This window comes from Etheostoma cragini, chromosome 23, assembly GCF_013103735.1.
Source record: "Etheostoma cragini isolate CJK2018 chromosome 23, CSU_Ecrag_1.0, whole genome shotgun sequence".
In the NCBI taxonomy this organism is placed as follows: domain Eukaryota; kingdom Metazoa; phylum Chordata; class Actinopteri; order Perciformes; family Percidae; genus Etheostoma; species Etheostoma cragini.
In genome coordinates, this window is record NC_048429.1 from 12,160,167 (window position 1) to 12,181,309 (window position 21,143).

The window sequence follows — 21,143 nt, forward strand, 5'->3', positions numbered from 1 at the left end:
ATAAATTATATTATATATATAATTATATATATATATATACATATAAATTACATATAATATATAAATATATAAATATATATAAATAACAACGCTACTATCTTAGCAAACACTGGTCTTTTCCACACTGCCTTTTCTCCCTCCTTTTTTCCCTCTACATTTCTTCAACTCTTTGCCTTTCTCCCTCCTCTTTCCTCTCCCTCTCCTGGCCCCTCCCTCCCTGTGGCACGGCCTGTCATGTACAGCCTATGATTAGAATAATAAGACTAATTAAATCCATATCGCTGAGGCTCTCTCTCAATCCCAGCAGTGTATGTCTGTGTGTGTGCCCACCCTGCTACTGTTGCCTACCGTTCCAGCTAGGCTCCACACATGACAGTGTGTTACTGTGGAAAGCCCTTTCAAACATAAACAAACCATTATAAATGCTCAGCTGTTCTACGGACTTCTTTGGCCTTCACAAATAGGCTGCATGTATAGACTTTCCATTTAAGGCTGCGTCCAAGAGCTGGAGACTCTTAAAAGAGCCAAGAGAGGGAACAGTAACACTGTGTATAATTAGAGGCAGAGAGAGCTGTAAAAAAACAGGATAGTGAATAGTAATATTGTGTATCAACAGAGACGGAGACACAAAGTGAGACAGACTGAAAGCTACGACAGAATAATAGCACAGTGTATAAACATAGGAAAAAAAAACAGAGTCATACAGAAAAAAAGAGCAAGACAGACAGGGACCAGTGATGGAAAGAAACTACCTACGTACATTTACGTAAGAACTTTACCTAAATACAATTTGAGGTGCTGTTTTTGTACGCTACTGCTTCACTAGATTTCAGAGTCACATGCTGTATGTACTTTTTGCTTGGGTACATATATTTTCTCTCTCTCTATAAATGTGTGTATATATATGTGTATATATATATGTATATATATATCTTTTTCATGCAACTACTTTGCACTTTTTGTTGCCTTTTTTAAGGAGAGACCAAAACTCCCAAAGTGTGCACTGTTGTCCCTGGAGTCAACAGAGATACACAGAAGACACCACATTCTTTGAGAGTGATTGGGGAGGAAGTGGGATGCAGCCAAGAGGGAGCTGTGATGGTAGGGTTTGTGCATAATCACCTTTTCCTTTAGATGTGGTCAGGTGTCATGTTGCATGACCTTACTTGGTTGAAACACCAGGAAGTGGCACATTTTGTGTTCACATTCTTGCAAAATGTAGGTGGTTCTAGATGCTCAGGGACATGGAGACGACTTGAGCTCTTCCAGTCAGGCAGTAAGTCAACACCATCCATTCTTAACTGCAATTTATGCCACATCTCTGTTGTGAAGAGGTTTATTCTGCTGTAGAAGGTTGTGTAAAATTGGATGTAGAAGCGCAGCTAATATGACTCAATTCTTTTTGGATTTTTCTGATTTTCCCTATTCTCTTAAAGGCCATTGTGGTGGTTTGAAATTGATGCCTGTCAACGTTCCCCTGCAGTACCGCCTCATGGTAGATTGACTCCAGTAATCCAATCATTAAGCAGATTCAATTGAAATTAACTGATTTTAGTTATAGGCGTTACTGTCTTAAAGACTGTTGTGACCCACCTGGTCATATAATTTTAGTACAAGGACAAGGGCCATTCTGTCTAAAATTTTTTTTATCTTACTTCTTTTTTTTACACATACTGTATTTTAGGTAACATTCTTATTCTTCTTTACTAGAGTGTTTTTATTATATGCATTTTATTGATACTTTTACTTACGTAAGTCATGTGAATACCTCTTTCATCACCGACAGCACCAGAGAGAGAGAGAAAGCGAGAGAGAGAGAGACGGACGGGGACACAGGCTTGAAGTCCTGAGTTCCAGGTTACAGAGGGCTCTTTCTGTAATTCTGTGTTCCCTCTCTCCGCGCCTTGTTCCCTGTTCGGGAGAGTTTACGTTTTCTATTAACCGTGTGGTACTGATGGGGGCAGCTCAGGGGATCCCCTACCTGATATAAGACACACACAACCACACACACACACACACACACACACACACACACACACACACAGTGGAGTTCTGTCAGTGTTGCAGACTGTCTGTCTCCTTGTCAATCCAGCGGTGACTGTAACTAGGTGTAATGGCCAGTCTGTGGTTAGCAACTCTATGGGCCTATTCACAAGCCCCTCACCTCCTTCCACACACACACACACACACAAACACACACACACACACACACACTCACACACTGTGTTTAGAGTGGTGTATTTGGACTGAGCTGCAAATTGAAACATATTTCTTTTTCCATCCAAAAGCGTAAAGGGCATCCCTATTTTCCCACTGGGAAGGGGTGTGTGTGTGTGTGTGTGTGCGTGTGTTCAACTACAGGGTCCATTTTGGCTGGGGGCCAAAAGCATTACCAGACAAATCCAAGTGGCGCTGCCCTCACATTCTCAGCCAAGTTGTACTAAATGTATTATGGATTTTTTCACGAGCAAGTAAACATTTATGTACTGGGTCATAGGTGTTCCCAGGGCTGTATATGTAACCGGCTTGGAGCTGTGATGTCTATTGCATGTATGTGGCTGAAGTTAAGGGAGAAACTATAACATGAATGACCACATGTGGATATTTTATAGAAGCAATCATCTCTGTTGAAAATTTCACACTTTGTTCTTTAAGAAAACGCAACAATGTTGGAGAGTGTAAATACGTGCATGCGTACCCTTCAATGTTGCCTGGCGTGCATCAATTAAGAAATGTAACAAAACATCGTGGCGACAACTCTGATTGGTCTATTGGTTGCATTGCCGGCTGCTCCTTCTTTTCTGTGAACATGGACCAAATTGAGTAGAGGTTACCTACTCCGACGTCTTCTCTCTTTTCTGTGTTGCAGTAATTCCAGTAAAAGTAACTGTTTTTCAACATTTGTTAGCTTCAACTCTAACATGATCCATGCAGTTTCAGTCACCATTCTTGTTGCCAACATATTGGCAAAGAAACCCTGCCGCCAGCTAACGTTCTGTTGGTGTAATTGCAGAGTGACGCAGACACACCAGTAAAACACAAGTATGAATGCTCACATTGCTCTGCGTAGAGTCTATAAATCAGCTTCATCCATGGATGGATGGCTTTAAGGGCTCAGACACATCAAGCTGACAAAGAATGAATGATCAAATGTTTTGCTTCCCGTAATGTTGCACAGTCACACTGTGACTCATCATCATCAGAGGTTACAGCTGATGATTGACAAGCCCACGCGTGTGTAAAGAAAAACAAGCCTAACTAGCTTGCAATTTTTATGGAATCCACAGTATAAAAAATGTATTTAAACTAGCAACAGCAGCTGTTCTTCATAAGTGGTTAAACAAACTTTTAACAGCCCCTTTTCATGTTTACTGTGTGTTGCCCAAAATACTCAACAGGGCTCCAGACAAAGGTCAGCTGTTGGCTCCTTTGACACAATACGGCAGCTTTTAAAATCCTCCAATGGCGGCCGCAGCAGTCAGGATAGTGGCATCTGCTCATAGGTATGTGCTGTCATTGCTTGAGTTGCTTACATTTTTTAAACGTCCAGTTGAGTGCTTTTCTACGATCGAAAATAGTTTATCACAGCAGTATACCCCTAGGAATTACCTTCATATTGGATGATTCTGCTCCTCATGATTTATGTACAGGTTTCAAAATGCTTTGAAACAGATAATGGCCACAACTACTGTATAACACATTACAAACATGTTTAATTTGGTCATGTTTTGTGGGAAAACCCTTTTCTGTCTGTTCTAGTTGCATTCTAAGAACACAATACAAAATGCACACAGCAGAGCCTGAGGTTTGTTCTCATGTGAGTACCTTTACTGATGATGGTGTTGTTGAGGGAGCAGTGCGTAGTGTCAGCGCTTGCACTAGCAAGATAAATGCAGTGACTATCATTCAAACAAAGCATGGATGGTTTTGACAGATTAGCAGTAGGATCTTATTATTAAGACAAAGACAATTTGCCAAATTGATCAATTAGAAAAAAAGCTTTTATTCTGGCCTTTTTTTTAGATGTTTTTTTCTTTCTTAAAAAAAAATTGAAACTTGAGTGAAAGAGCATAATGACCCATGTTCACATAATTAAAGCTTTTCAAGGCGGTGACCTTTCACTTGATATTCAAACAGAGCAGACCTGGCATAAATTGCTCTAGAGTCAAAATGTAAATATTTCTAATCTGTCTGTAAACGCATACATGTATATTTTTTTCTTCCTGTCTCATTCATTCATCCTTTTTTTATGCTCTTTTTGAATTCTTACCCAGGGGTCACTTGAGGAGAAATGCAAATGACTCTTTCCTCTACTCTGCCAACCCCCCCGACGACCCCAATCACACTCCTCCGGCTCCAAAAGCTGCTTCCTTCTAACTCATGCAGAGAGACCCAGTCATTTACAATGGCATTAAGTTCCATTCTAAGTGGATTTGAGTGGATACAAGGGAAAGTTAAACAATGAAAAGGTTTCTGTAGGTCACTCCGGCTACATCTGTTATCCAGCTCACCTTCGCATCATGTCAACTGGATTTGAACAGATTTGATCCAGACAATGCATGTTTATCTGTTCTCCACAATGCCAGGGGGGTGAGATAAGAGGAATATGGATGGTGATTCTTGCTAAGAAGGGTGAAATTAAACCCTTTTCTCCCCATCCTGTGTGGCTAAAGCCAGTCTGGATTTGTATAAAAATTGGCTGCAGGAGAAGCTGTCCTCAGGTAAAAGGTCAGCGCTCGTAAATGTTTAAAATACGAGTTCTGCTGGAGAGGTTTATGTTCAAGCTTTGCATCGGAAGATGAAGAGGTAATTTGGATGCATCTCATAATGGGAGCTGCGAAAAAAAAGTAGTTATCGATGCAAGTCTTCATTAAATAACAAGCATTACTCATTAAATAAAGTTAACTTATTAAGTTAAGTTAAAATAAGTTACAAGGGCAAACATGTCTCAGCTTCAGCAATTTTAGAAAAACAATCACATTAGTTGTCGTAAAGGTGACAATGCACACATACAGCCATGGGAATTATGGCTTTGGATTGTCCAGAGCAAAAGACCAAAAACTGCGCCGTATGGTACAGAGCCTCAAAGTCCAAAGGTGGCAAGAGATAGCGGTTCGATAGGTCAACAAAATGTCAGATCATTTCCTACAAGTCAACGTTGGATTCTTTTAAATGACCATAATTGTTCTCTAACCTTACCCAAAAGTTGTTTTAACCCAAGCCACCATCTCGTCCGTACCCAACCAACCCTTAACCTTAAAGTAGTCAGATCACAAAGTAGTTTTTAAGCTTGCCGATAGGAGCATACAAAATGTTTGTGATTCTGGAGGGCAATTCCAAACAATAATTTAAAATTGTGGAGCAATAAAGGTAGCTCGATTTTTATTAAGAAGCACTGCTGATAGTACACATGATTTGTTTTTGTTTTTGTCAGTGGCACGATTTTGTGGTATAGGGAGGTGGACGAGTGAGTCAACAGAGCATGTGACTTTGACAGACTGCCAATTGTTTAGCGTTTACTAGGACAGTCAACATTGGGTACTTTTTACTCGCTGGAATGGAAACAGGGATGTTGGGCTTTTGTGGAACGCAGCTTCACCCTTAGGCATGATGATGACCTTTCCCTAATCAAGTACTTTTCTTTGACCCGAGTAGTCTTTGGGCCTAAAACTATGCTGTATAAGAAGACTTAATCACTGCTGATTGTTCCACCTGATCAGAAAATGCTAATATGGTTTGTTCAATAAGGAAATGACAAATAATATGTTGAATAACAATTAATTTGTTTCCTTTAACAAATGGGATTTATGGATTTGCATGGCACAAGCAAAACCTGATAGTTTGTTCTTGGCTTTGGAAAGAGTAGCTGACAAAACAATCTCACTACAAGGTCCATTAATGGTTGAATATGTATACTGACAGCTAGGGTTTCAAATGGTTACTGCAGTCCAAATTCAAAATACTGAAGAGTCATTGTTGCTAATACTTCCGGACCTGTTATACGGCTTGTCTATAAACTGTACAGTTAGTACATTACACATTATGGTTGCATGCCAGTTTGTAATAAAGTGGGAATCATCTTACTGTCCAACATATCATAACCTTGAAGCTGGCGATGGCAACGTTAGCCACAGTAACATAATGTTACATTGCAAAGCAACCTGTAGAGAACACTATGTCCCAGTCCAACAATTTAGGCTGCTGGGTGTTTTGTCAAAGTTTAATTGCATGTTTCCATTACGAGGAAGTCAAATTTGAGGTTTTTGGCATTTCTCATGGAGTCTAGGTTAGCAGTTGGCGTGTATTAGCATGGCAGCGTTAGCACCAGTCAGGATTACTTCACTTGTTGTTTCCACATTTTCCAAAGTGCACCAACCAAACTTTACAAGACTTCGTGATGAACACAGTGTGAGTGTACAGTATACATGGTCAATGTTTCTCTCTACCTTTCACCCATGCGACAAAAGGAGCCATATGTCGCCTTTGCCTTAGTTGCAGGATAAGCCGAAGCCAATCCAGCCCTCTCAGGACTGATCTGCATTGGGCCGGTGTCCTCATAATCCTATTAGCAGTGGGTGATTTTTTTTTTTTTTTTTTAGATCCAACCAGGGGTGTGCAAGGCAGATAAATTAAAGCTTTTGGACAAAGTGCCACATAAGTGTTTCACTCAATGAGAAGATGGCAACTTTAGTTGAAAACCTGAGGACCTGAGGAAAGCAAGAACTCACCGTTAAATGTGATTCATACTTATGAATACCAAATTGCAGCTGAGTGTGAAGATATTTCAACTTAAGAGTTTGGTTTCAAAATGTTTAAAGCTACTCTAATTAATATTTTGGTATTAAGAATGTTTAATGATTGTGTGTAATGGGAATGGATATGCTTGTAGGGAAGAACCCGCCGAGGATTGTAGTGTGATTTTGCTATAATAAGATCAGTCTGTAATAGGTAGCAGAGACCAGAAAAAGAAACTAATAGTGAAAATATGGTAATTACATTTACAGGTGTCCATAAAAACAACTCCGATAGAATGCCACAGCCGTGTCAATTGTCATCACTTGAACGAATGAACATTATCAGAGGTTATTAGCCTCAAAGATATACATTAGAAGGGGCCTGCTACACCTCCTAGAAAGTTCAGAAGGCCATTATCTTTATCATAAGCTATTCACATGGTTGATAACTGATAAGAATACAACAATATTCCAGATTCCGTCCAAGATCCCACACGTTGTAAAACTGTCAGTTTTAAACATGTTAAACATTTAAATGTGTATGGAAACAAATTACTTATGTTTAGGAAAAGCTCATAGTTTGTGTTGAAATAACTGAAGTTTCACTTTCACAAAGATTAATTTTTGGCTTTATTTGATACGACAGGTAGATGAGAAAGGGGGAAAACCCACAGGAAATTATCACAGATTGGATTCAAACCCTGGACCTGTGCTTCAGGCATAAACCTCCCCGTATATGTGCACCTGGTCTACCTTCTGAGCCTACCCGCCCACTCACTTTCACTTTAATATTGGACACTGGGTCAAAGTCCTGTTTGTTTGACCCATCCATCCACCTCAACCTCCTCCTTACGTGGACTTTGCTAATCTTTATACTATACGACCTGACTTCCCTTGCTCTCGTCTAATTACTACAACCACTAGAGATTAATGTTATTGAGGTTATAACTATTTCAAGCCTCCTTGTGATGATCCAGCTTGCCAATAGATTATGCCCTGCTACGTCCTGCAGTGCCCTCTTACGCCCTGCTCTACATCCTGCGGTACCTTGCGATGCCATGAACTACTATTTCAAGTCAAAGTTCCAGTTTCTTTATTGCTACTATAATTGCCACTGTTAATCGTACCCCTGACCAGCACCGTCACACACCGCCCACCAAGAGTATGGATCTGTCCAAGGATTCTGTCTAAAAGGAAGGTTTTCCTCGCCACTGTTGCACTAAATGCTTGCTCCTTGGGGAATGGTGTTGGGTCTTTGTAAACTATAAAGTGTGGTCTAGACCTATATTTGTAAAGTATCTAGAGAGAGCACTTCTTATTATTTGATATTAGAAATAAAATTGAATGATAATGAACAGCTTACTGAGCCAACTATTAGGGCAATACCACCTCAAATATATGGTAGTGATAACAACTGATAGCGGCAATTTGATATCTGGTAACATTTGAAGTGGGTGAATGCTAATGCTGAGCTGTGTCTGCTAGATGTGTTAGCCAAAACCTTTTTCATATCAACTTTATAAGGCATGTCAATGTTGTGTTTACAACTTGTTTGGCTGAGCCAAAGTTGCTAAAACAAAAGTGGTTACTGTCAAGAAGAAATTGGAACTATTCATAAAATAGTAACTGAAAGATTGGAATTGGCATGTCTTCAAATAATGATCAATGAACAAGAGGTTAAATCTATAGTGCGTAATTTATGTTGCCCCCAATTCTAAGATACGACAACAACAATGTCAACGTCCACATGATACAAGCCTTTCGTGATCACGCACAGCCCCCACTCCTCCTCCACGCACTTACTTCTAGCCAAGGGGGCCAGTAGGTTAGTAAAAACATGATGGACTCTAAAGAAGAGGTAATTATCTTCACGAAAGTTTCTGTGCGCGAAAGTTGCCGGACGACACTTCTTCTGAACACAGCCATACTGAAAAATACAGAGAGAGTTGGGTTGAGCTGATAGGCTGAATTAGCTTTGCAGCAACTCAATTTGCAATGGTTTAAATGTAACGGGTGTTCAATAATATAAAATGTTACACACTAAAGCTCTTATCTAAAGTAGTCAATCTGCACTACGGTGTATGAATTTTATATTATGTGAATTTCACACTTCATAACAGTCAATACATGGTTAAGATCTCTCAGGTTTCCATTCAATTAGAAGTTTTTCCTATTAGTGAATTTTTTTAACTTTTTGAACTAATGATAAGTCATGCGAGCAAAACAAAAACTTTGCATTTTCAATTTGCAGCTCAGTCCAAATACACCACTCCAAACACAGTGTGTGTGTGTGTGTTAGTGTGTGTGTGTGTGTGTGTGTGTGTGTGTGTGTGTGTGTGTGTGTGTGTGTGTGTGTGTGTGTGGAGCACGTGCACTCACATCTGTTATTGTTTTCATTCGACCTTGCCGTCACCTGATTCTTATGTGTGCATGGAGTTTCTGTCACATGCTGCTCAGCATACACACTGGTATGTTGCACTCTCTCTCTCTCTCTCGCTCTCTCTCTCTCTCACACATACACATTGGGGCTTCAGCTGCTGACTGTAAGCAGGGAGGTAAATGGACAAAGATGAGAAAATCATAATATTGGAGTTAATAACAAATAGTTCTGGCTGAAGGCAGGGTGGCTGTTCCGGGAACAGACTGGTATGATCCTCTTGAAGAAATATTTACAACACAGCAGGATGAAAGCCAACTCACACACGCACATATACACATATTCTCCGAAACTTTGCACAGCATATTTTCACTTCTAAGTGGAAAATAACATTGTGTGTGTGTAGTATTACACTCTGCATGTGTGTTCCCTTTTCTTTTCTCCCGCTGTTCTCTGTAAAGTACAAGTCACAGTTATTACAGGCAGTACAGGAGGCCACCTGTTTTGTTTTCAGTTTTTATTTTTACTGTTTGTGTCTATCTCAAGGAAAAATTTGACATTTTTTTAAATACGTGTGAGAAGATATGAGAAAGATCAACAACACTCTCGTCTGTCTGTTTGATACGAACACACAACCAGCTGGTTAGCTTAGCTTAGCTTAGCATGGGGACTGGAAATGGGGAGGGGGAATGAGTTGCTTTCAGAAGCTCTGTGGATCTCACTCAGCACACAAAGTGCCTAGTACGATTTGGGAAAATACATTTTAAATAACCAAACTGAAGGTTGAAGAGCTACTGGGAGCCATATGAGGTGAGTGTGGTGGAGTGTGGAGCTTGGCACCAGCGCCAACTCTGTCTCGGCATTCTGAGCTGCCAGGCAGCTGGAGTAGAGGCGAACCTCCGTGTGAGGTGCCACAAAAACTGAAAACACAAAAACACATTGAAGTAGACACACACAGTCCTAATTCCGTGTGTATACTGTATGTGACCATGTACTGTGCTTTTTCCATGTCTGTTTCAGGTGAGAGGAACAGCTAGACATTTTTACATATCCAGCATTAAACACAAAAGGCTTCGACCTCTTTACATACAGTATATTGGGGATAAAGTTGCTTGGTCCTTGTTTGCTGTTTTCTCACTGAGTTCATTTGTCCAATCCAAACCTAAGCTTCAATAGTTCCCCTCCCTCTAACCTGTTGGATGTTGGTGTGATCTGTGTTAAAGTTATGCTTTCTTTTATCAAAGTGTAGGTGTTTAAAAGCCGTATTTGACGTACGCAGGGAAAATAGAGAATAACGTACCGTCAAATTGCGCCACTTGAGCATGACTAAAAGGAGTACAACTAACCATGATGCTACAATGAACTGAAAAACTACCCTATATTATACCACCTGCCCAGGAACAATGTGTAACATGAAATTGGGCTTGCTTGCTATTTTCTGCTGATGTATTTTTTAGGAATTTTATCTCTCTTTTGTCTGGTTTTGTTACAAAAAAAGGACCCTGGAAAAGCAAAGAAAAAAGCTTCAATAAAAAAATAGCAATACTATCAAATTTTTGTGTGAAGCACTTTACCAGATTTAAACTAAAACCTTTAGTAACATATTTGTTTGACCACTTGTGGGCAGTGGAATCAAGTTGTTGACCTGTGTAAAAGAAACTATAATCACATTGTTTGCATCCCATGCAATACAGAGCTTCATCAACTCACTTTGACAGGGTGTGTAATGACTGTTAATATGTTGTGTGGCCAATGTGTGGACAGGCGGACAGATGTGTGGGCCATCAGTGGTGCTGATTGACAGAAGCACAAATAAAATAAAACGTACAAGTTCCCCTGGAGAGTGTTTGATTGATGGATGGATGTCTAAAGGGGGTCTTTGTATAAAGGGCTCTCTGCTGCAGCTTCCAAAGCTACTTAGTATACTGACGCACACACACACACACACACACCAAGTAGTCAAAATCATTGGGACATTTAATAGTGTTATTATTAGCCCCTGTGATATTTCTGAGTCCCTGATATAGTAGGCTATTTACAGCTTACAGGAGAGGGATGGGCTGAGAATGTGTGTGCTAAAAATGACCAACACACACACAGAAATATGCATATAAACAGTAAATACAAACACATACAGTAGATGCACGCCCATATGCTTAGAGACACATGCAATCATGCTCACGTGTATTTGTTCACTGACACACTTACAAACAAATGCAAAAATGCACATGCAACCATCCACTTGGGCCATGCATAATGCAGTAGCGCCTCTGTGTTTACACTTCATCCAATCAATACATTTATGAAACACATCCTTACACACACACACACACACACACTTGTATGTGACAATGGATTAACCACTTAGATAGACCTCATCTGCCTCCTCAGAAGCACCGGTATACCTGCACAGATGATGTGTGTATGTGCACGCTCCTTCCCCCATACACATGCACACAAAAAAAACACACAAACTGACCTAGGTGTAATAAGGTCCTCTGAGCTCAGCGGGAATGGGCCGTGAATGCCACTGAACGTCAGCGAGGTTACCAAGAAGCCAGAGAGGGAGTTAAATGGAAGAAGGGATGGTTTGGTTGACCTTTAGCCTGGCAGAAGATTGACTGAATACACAATGAAAGAATCCTCTATTAACTCAGAGTATCCCTTACACCTAAAATCAGGGGCCTGTTGCACGAAAATAGAATGAAGATATCTAGTGATCTGTAGTGACCTGCTCATCGCAGCTTAATCGGCTGCACGTTTGCAGAGCCAGGAAGACGATGCCATGTCAAGCCAGGTGTGGTTAGCTGGGATGAGTGCACGTTCACGGCTCTCTTAAATAAACAATGGTATCAAAAACAGATTTACTGATGAAGAAATGGGGAAGACGCATGCGGTGTAGGTTTCACCCAATGTCCAGGGGAAGCATAAAATACACAGAAAGGGAAATACGGCTGTTATCAAATGGAGAAAAAAAGCCCAACAGACTATAGCGGACTGGCTGAATGTATAAGGATTTGAAAATATCTACTTAGCCTACTAGTCACTCCACATTTTTACAAAGTTGTAGGCTACACTGTGTTACAATTGTTTTAATATGCTTGTTTTATGTGTTAGTTTTGTTGCTGTATCTGTTTTTATGTGCTACATGTGCTGGTTTTACTGTAACGTGTCTTTGAGTAGCCTACCATGTTAAGAACTAGAGAAACGTATTATTTAGACTACTTTACTTTAAAAGGAAGCAGAGGGAATTTCTGTTCTTTGAGAAATATACCCTATGGACTAGGCTTTATTTCAAACCCTTATTCACAAAGCGAGAACATGTTTTACAACCATACGCACAAATCTCTATAAACTATGTCTAATTCTAAATATCTTTCTACAATTATTGTTCATACAGAACAATACAAAAGGGACAACAACTAGAAAAAGCAATAAATGACTTCAATACACACTGTAAGCATATATGTAAGACAATGTATTATTTATGGGTTTTTGCTTCTCCAAAGCTCCAAGCTGGCAAGTGACAGCACCAAACTAAAAAGATTAAGAAGCATTGTGGTTTTCCCTGTGTGATGAATGACACTACACTATATACGTTTATAGGCCAAGTTATTGGTCCAGTGACGAGAGACTAATTGAGAAGGTTGAAACCAAAGTAAGCCGTGATACCTAGTAAAAAACATTAGGCGTACATATTAACGAGCAATACAAACCATCCTTTATTAGAAAAGGACAAGCAACAAGAAGATGAAATCATGAATGTTTTGGTCTCTGACCGGTCTGTCATTAGGCTCGTTCGAGATGAGCCAGGTCTGCACAGAATCGATCACCGGCGATCGGCGCCCGTTGCATGCCGACTTGATCCCGACTTGTTCTGACGTCATGCACACGTAGGCAACGATAATCTCCCGAGAGCAAGGCGGCTGCAGTTCTGAGACGCAGGCGGCGCAGTTGCCTTTCACCGACTTCCACGGCCAGGTGGACCCAGAGCATGCTGGGAAACGTCGGCTTCTCAGCTGATTCAACACCTGATTGGTTTACAACATGATGCCGTTTTATATAAACTTTTTGTTGTTTTTGAATCGGAAGGGATTTTAATTGCTATTTGTCTGATTTAAAGACTTTTTCTGTAGAGAACACATGTTGTGTGGCTGATGTTTAGAAGTCAGAAAAACTTAATCCGTTCAGATCACTGATCATCAACAGTTTGTTAATTAAAATCAGCAACAGATTGCATGTAGAGGATTTTGTGAGCTACTCTGTCACAATTAAAACAACTAGAGACTGTGTACAAGCTAATATGTGGGTTTGATTATATTTTATTAAATGGAATCGCACTACAGTGATTTTGTCACTTCCTGTTCAGTCTGAAGGCGGCTGTGATCGGCTGGGAACTGTCCAACTCTACCGCTGCTTTATGTCACCGCCCCCGGCTGCTGCCGCATGCTCTCGTCTACTTTACAGGCGAGGCGCAGTACACCTCGAACAAGCCTATTAATGTCGTCTGGGAATCTAGCTGCATTGTCCCACCTAATCTCAGCTGCTCATCTCTATTTTTACAGAGATTGGACACGGAAGCGATGCACAGGTCTGCCGGCAGGCAGCGGTTGTGGGTAGCGCTCACACACCAGGCGTTGGTGTTGCTAAGAACTTGCAATGTATAGGCTTACTTATATCAGACCAGCAGTTGCGGCCTCAAAACACTACCGGCCCAACAGAAAAAGTCCAGACTCTCCCGATTGCCACTCTGTATCTGGGTGTCAGTGCAATAATTTCTAACCATCCAAAGAACTGCAATAGTAGGGTTTGAATCAAATAATTGTGTCACAATAGAGTTTGCGCTGGTGTTGTGGCCTTGACCAACTGCCACTTTGCTCGTTTGAAATCAAATTCTCTCTGCAGGCAAAGTAAAGAAAGAGGAGGTAACCTTGCCCCTTATGACCTCATAAGGGCCAATGTTTCAGACTCGGCTGGGTTTACACCCATCGCCATTTTTAACTACTGGGGGACCATAGTCAGGCTGGGGGAATACATAATAATGGTAAAAAAAAAAACTCAAAGGGAAACTGTCATGCTATTGGACCTTTAACTAAATATTGTCTGGTCCAGCAAGAAGAATAGAAGAAGAGTGATAGATCCATGTGTGAAATGAGGTTATCAATCAATGACAGCTGCAACTACTGATTATTGTTTTGGTCTGTAAAACATTAGTAAACTGTGAAAAAGCCCATTTCAATTTACAATTTGAAAGATATTCAGCTCAAGGTTATATATTTTTTGCTTGAAAATGTAGTTAAACAATTAATACGCCATCAAAATAGTACTGATTGTAGCTCTGCAATCAATTCATCGTTCCATCTATCCATCCATAAATCTACCTTTACGTGTAGCTGATATTCAAAGCTACATTAAGCAAGATCTATGTTTAACATGAACTGAAAGGAAAGCATGGAACTGCATGTTCCCTCTCTGCTGTCCTCACACAACCCCACCCACACATAATTGTAATCCTTAATTTTTTTTGTGTGTGTGTGTGTGTGCGCGCGTGCGGGGCGTGTATCTGATGCAGGGTACCTAGTGTGCATTATGAGACCCTTGGGACTCAATGGGAATAGAAGAACTGTTACTCGCTCACTTGCTCAAACATGACTGACAGAAATGCGGTACCTCTGTTGTGAAGTGACCGATTTAAGCAGTTGGAGAGCCCAATAGCAGCAATATATTGTACTGATCTTGACGCAAATAAGGGGAAGGGTTCAGGTCACTGGGTGCTCTAACGAGACAAAGAAACAATAATGGCACATGTACTGTAACTGAACATGTAGTGCTGTGTGTGGAGGTGAGCCGTGTAATATCAGTGTCTGGAGTTTGCCGCCTGGCTGTGTGATTGGCATCCATATGACATTCCCTCTGCATGCTATATCTAGTTATGTGTGTGTGTGTGTGTGCATCAGGGACAAAGAATTCACACTGCAGCAGTGCTGTCTCACTCCTTTCTCCTCTCCCACATCCCTCTCTCTGTTTCCTTCACCTTAAATGATCTCTCAGTATTTCTGTCTGGATGCACAGCATGTTTCTCTGTCTCTCTCTCTCTCGCTCTGTCTCTCTCTCTCTCTCTCTCTCTCTCTGACACACACACACACACAGTTTAGGGTTGATACATTTTGCAAGAAGCTGCCTGTTGCTGTGTGTTCAAAAGGTTGCCAATGTGAAGTGCCATTTGTTCACATTAAAAGTACCTTTCAATGTATAGATTATAGCATTTTAGGGTGTTTTGATCTCTCAATATCAAGCTGTATGTATATATTATATATTAATATTATATATTTAAAACATATTTAAAGCTACCTTGTGCAATACATGCAGGTAGGTTTGTGTAGCTTTCTTCTGGAATGCTCTATGACATTTTATAATCTGTGTACATGTGTGTGTTCGTGCCTTTTATCCCTACTGTTCTCCCTCATCTCCTCATTTGACCTCTTTCTCTTTTTCCCCTCGATCTCTCCCCCACTGTCTGTATCTGTCTTTCTCTCCCTTTCTCTGTCTATCTCTTGGCAGTATATGTCAGATCCTCCCACATTGTGTATGTAGTAAACTATGTCTTCTTGTGCGTGCGCGTGCATTCGTGCGACTGTTTTATGCATCCTTTTTTTGAAGCTGTTGGGTCTGTCTCTAACGGTGATGCTTGTTGCGTGTGAAACTGTTTGGTACTGATAGCTGCTTGTGATGTTCAATGTAGGAGTGTGTGTGTGTGTGTGTGTGTGTGTGTGTGTGTGTGTGTGTGGGCGGGCGTGCGTGAGGCTGGGGAGGGCAGCAGACAGTGCAGATGTGACTCGAGTGTCGGGAACACAGAGTTCAGACTACTGCGCCATCCCTCCCTCTCTCCCCTTGTCTCTCCTTTCCCTCCCTTCTTGCATTCACCCTTCCTTCGTCTTCTTTTTCTCTCTTTCATCCCATTTTTTCTTCTTCTTCCTCCTTCTCGTCTCTCCTACTTTTCCACCCTTACTGCTATCTCCTATTTCCTTCCTCTCTCTTCTTCCATCTCTTACTATTTCCTCTATCTCTTCTTTTCCTCCCATGCTCATCCACTTTTCCTCTTTCCCTCCACTTTCTCTACCTTCCGCTTCGTCTTTCCCTCTGTCTCTCCGTCTGAGGCGACCCACTCAGACGTCGATGAATAATTCAGACTGTGTTGCACTGCAGGTTTTCCTCCTCTCCACCCCCGCGCCTTTCCTCTTCGCCTCTCTTTCTCGCATCTCCTCCTCTGCATCATCCCTTCTTCCTCCTTTCTTTTCTCTCAAAAACAGGAAGAATTCTCTAAAAATGTCCATCTCCAAGTGTCTTGACAGATTTTTTGTTTCATTCTTATTTTTAATAATTGACTAAATAAGCACACAGTATGTGAGTGTGTCGGTGTGTCAAAAATATCGAGAGATCCCCTTAGTGTTTTGTATTCTGCAGATTTTTCTGCAAGGGGCTTATGGGTGTGTGGTGTCTCCTCTCTTCTTGTTTCTCTCTCTCTCTCTCTTTCTCTCTCTCTCTCTCTCTCTCTCTCTCTCTCTCTCTCTTTCAGACACACACACACACACACACACACACACTTTCCGAGAAGGTGTTATGCGCTTGCTCAACAGCAGGGCTCTCCCACTGCTCCTCCTATCCTCAGCAAACACCATCCAACAGCATCACCCCTCTCACCCCTCTATCTATTTTCTGTTACCACTGATTTGTGATGAAGGCGAGGCAGCGAAAGCTCGAGAGATGGGAGGAAGAAGAGGAGGAGGGAGGATGCAAGGAGTGTGAGTGAGTGTCGGAAGGAGTGAGTCACGGAATGGACGGTCAGTCAGGAGCAATGTGATTACCGCTCGGCGACCAGGAAACGGTCAGGCTGCAGGCTGAGCTTTCCAAGAATCTGCCTGTGGCATTGCACTAATAATCCACAACAACAAACACACACAGACACACACACAGACACAGACACACACACTTCACCTGCTTTACTGGAAACATGACACTGCTTGTGAGTGTGAAAACAAGTCGGAAAAAAACAGTGACGGTGATTCCTGATCAATATTATGTCATTATCAGTCACTGTAATACAGTTCAAATTTATTAAACATTCAGTTACTACATTTGACTTCTTGGATGAGACCTTCGTAGTCGTTCTGATGTGCGATGTCCTCTGCATCTCCCCCAAATACGGATTTGATAGGTGAAACTTATAAATTACCCTCACCTAAACTATGAATTATTGAAGCTGTGTATAATAAATCACAGTGTGTGGTCCCGATGTTTTAAACATGCAGTGTGTATGTTCGATGAGTTACAGCTGCTCTTCTCGAGTGAGTGTGTGTGTGTGTGTCTGTGTGTGTGTGTGTGTGTGTGTGTGTGTGTGTCTGTCTCAGCCAGATATGGTCAGTGGGATTCAGATGGAAGGATGTAAATTCAGAAAAAGGCTCCAGACTGTCATCCTCATGACATAAATGACCTTTTTTTGTATGAAGACTAAATTATATTAGGAATTTCCAATAAAAACACATCTACGTGTGTTTTACTCTTTAAACAAACCCCCATATAACTTGCATAAGATTGGTGCTGCTTATCTTTTACACCCACAAGATGTGTACCAGTCCTTAAAAGGACAAGTCACATACCAAAATAGTCAGTGAGACAAGTCATGATGGAAAATAGAGAAAAAGAGAAACAAGCAAAAAAGAAGGATGGAAAAAGAGGGATAGAAGAAAAAAGACCAAAACACAAGGCAGGGTAGGAGAAGGGGTAAGGAGGAAAAAAGGGGATGTTTACATGAGGCTACTCTCTTGAAGTGGCAGTTGCCATAGTGACCACGGTGAAGCGTCTGAGCACACCGGGTTTGTAGGCAGTGGGAAGGGCTGTGCGGCAGGGGAGTGTGCCCTCTGAGCCAATCGTAGCTCTCTGCTGAGCTCTGACACATTTCCCACATGCAGAGCCCAGGCGCTAACAAGGTTACACAATGGTCTCCTAAAAAACACAGAATCACATGAACACAAGGCAGCTGCTGGCCGATGACTCAGGTTGTTGATGTGTGAGTGTGTGTTGAAAGAAAAACCATGATAGTTTTAAACAGAAAAAGAGAGAACATAGAATCGGAACCTACACAAAGTACAGAAATACAAAGTCATAAGACACTTCAGCACACACAACCATAAAAAAATAAATAATAATGCGTTACATAATTACTCAAATGATGGAGCAAACCTGGAGATACCGGGTACACAGAGTGCTGGAACGTTCTGTGTCTCATCCAGGCACGTTGTGTGACTAGACAATGTAATTAACTATTTATTGAACAATGGGAAGATAATGAGGACGGTGAATCTTTGGAGGAAAGTGGGGAGTCCTTTTTTTTTGCTTTAACAGAATGTGTTCTGGTTTTACTTTAAAGTGTCTTTGAGTGCCACGTAAAGCGCTATATAAATATATTATTATTATTATTATTATTATTATTATTAGTACTGCTTCATTTACATGGCCACATTCCCACTGTAGTGTTGCAAATCGGTGTGTACTGATATAACTGTATAAACAGAGTTTTTGTTTTTAAATCATTTGTACATTTTTGTCCCACAACGTACATATCTGGGAAGTCAAGCAGGAAAAGAAGTATGAGCAGCAATGTAGACCTGATCATGTGTTGTGTTAGCTTGTCAGCTGTGTGTGCAGGGCACATGTTAGATCCTGCAGCAACCATGTGCCTGTTCCAGTCAAATTCCATGTTTCTACTACATGGTGTGGTTTTGATCAACTCAACTTAATTCAGTTTTGGTACCAAGTCCTTTTCTCTATTTTGTATTCGGGTATATATATATATATATATATATATATATATATATATATATATATATATATATATATGCCTGCACCATAGTGCCATCCTGTGAATTTGCCATGATAGCATCTTCAATGCATTCTTCAATGTCACTTGCTGAATCCTTTAATCTGCAACCAAACAGAGGAATGTCTGCATTTTGTCTATTGTACTGCATAGTGTACGGCGTAGTGTAGGCTACAGTTTTGCAGGGCTGCCAATTTGTTTTTTAATTAGGGCGAATAAATACGAAGATGTGGTCACTACTGAGGGTAGCTTGAAACCCCCTTCTAGTATTGGCTCAACTCGCTTGAAACCTGCCTTGAAACATACAAAACATTTGCTCATGGAAAACCAAAAAATAACGAGGAGAGCTGAGTAAATCACAGCCGTACCATGCAGTGGAAACACTGAAGTAACCCAAATTTAAAAACGGAGGAAAAAAAATCTAAATCTTTCAACACAAGGTTAAAGGTAGTAGTTATCTCAGAAGAAGATAGTATGTACCTAACATTTAGCAAGAGGTTTGTAAACATCCTGACATCCACTGTACACTATATGCAAATCATCTGGAACTAAAATGGAAGAGCAAACAAAGGCTGCTCACTGTACACAAAGACTACCATTCAAATTAGGTGTACCCATGTGTGTTTCTGGCAGCTTGCAAGCCCTAACCTGCCACGAACAAAAGTTGAACAATTACTACACAAATATGTACGCGTTACGTTCAGCTGGTTGACTGCTGGTTGGTTGAGTTAACTCTTCTTCTGCTCCTCCCCCTTGAAAGTCAACTGAGGACAAAAGGTTGAGGAGATCATGTGGAAAGGTGTCATATGATAAAAAGACTTAATGTGGATGAGCAGAGGAAGCGTTTTGAGGCTATCATAAGCCAAGCACATGTCGTCCAGCAGCGACAGAGGTGACTGAAAGTCACAGATTTGATACATGTCATGTCACTTTGGCGGGGAGGGGCTTGGGGGGGGCTGTAGCCACCCCTAAGATTCCCATAGCACCTCCACAGTACCCCCAAGTAATTGTTGGTTTATTTATAATAATATTTTTGTTAATATGTAAGTTTTTGTGTGTTTCGGAGTATAGTTGACTTTGTGTGGCGTATTCAGCCTGTTGCATTACTCTCCTGTCAATATAAGCTACTGTGTGAAAGCTGCAGTAATTATTTTGTGTAATCCCGGCTTGTTGGCTGGTATTTGAAATATGTCCGGTGGGATAATCAGAGGTCTGGTGCTGTTGTATTTGCAAAATTTTGTTCATGAAAAACAACAAGAACACCAGAATACAAACCTTAAAAATATATTGTAGCTGTTCTGAATGGCATTTTTCCCTAAAAACATAGACATTGAAAATTATTTCATTCATTCTTCTGTTAAATGGGCCTAACGAAAAAGACTGACAAAATGGAGTGTTTCTTATGCCTCCTGCACACTGCCTGCGTGGCGTGAGTGTGACGTGTCAGCTGCGTGGCGTTTTCTGTCTTTGCACACCAGGAACATGTGACGCAGCGCTGCTAATGAAAAAAGTCATGTGATTTGGATCACCCTTGTTCGACATACGAGAAGAGACTGGGGAAATGTACTTCACTGAAGCAGTAGTATAATTCATGTTAAACAAATATATACATATATATATACACATACACATATATATATATATATATATATATATATATATATATATATATATATATATATATATATATATATATATATATATATATATATATATACTGGTTTGATAACAGCAAAGAACGGCAGTATTGACGGAAAAATAGGCTACAGAATATTTAATTCTGTATTGATAAATTGCTTATTGTTATTTTGTAATTATACATCAAAATGTAATTTGTTAAATGTATTGGTGTCAAAATGACATTTTGAATTTTGCCTGGAAACGCTTTCAACACGCTTGGAAACTTGGAAACTTTCTTTTGTCTCTAGTGAAATCAGTCTCAATGGCAAAGGTTAAAGAAGCAGCTTTGTGCTGAGGGATGAGAGGATATAACGTTTTCACCCTCCACAGTCAAAGTCAAGGTGCCCTTGACCGAGGCGTTTGCCCCTGGCTGACCTGGAGCAACTTCTCTCTGACCAATCATTACAGCAAAACGTGGGCTCCAAAGTGCAGCTGTGTGTCTGGGATTGTGTTTGAAAATGGAGTCAAATCAAGT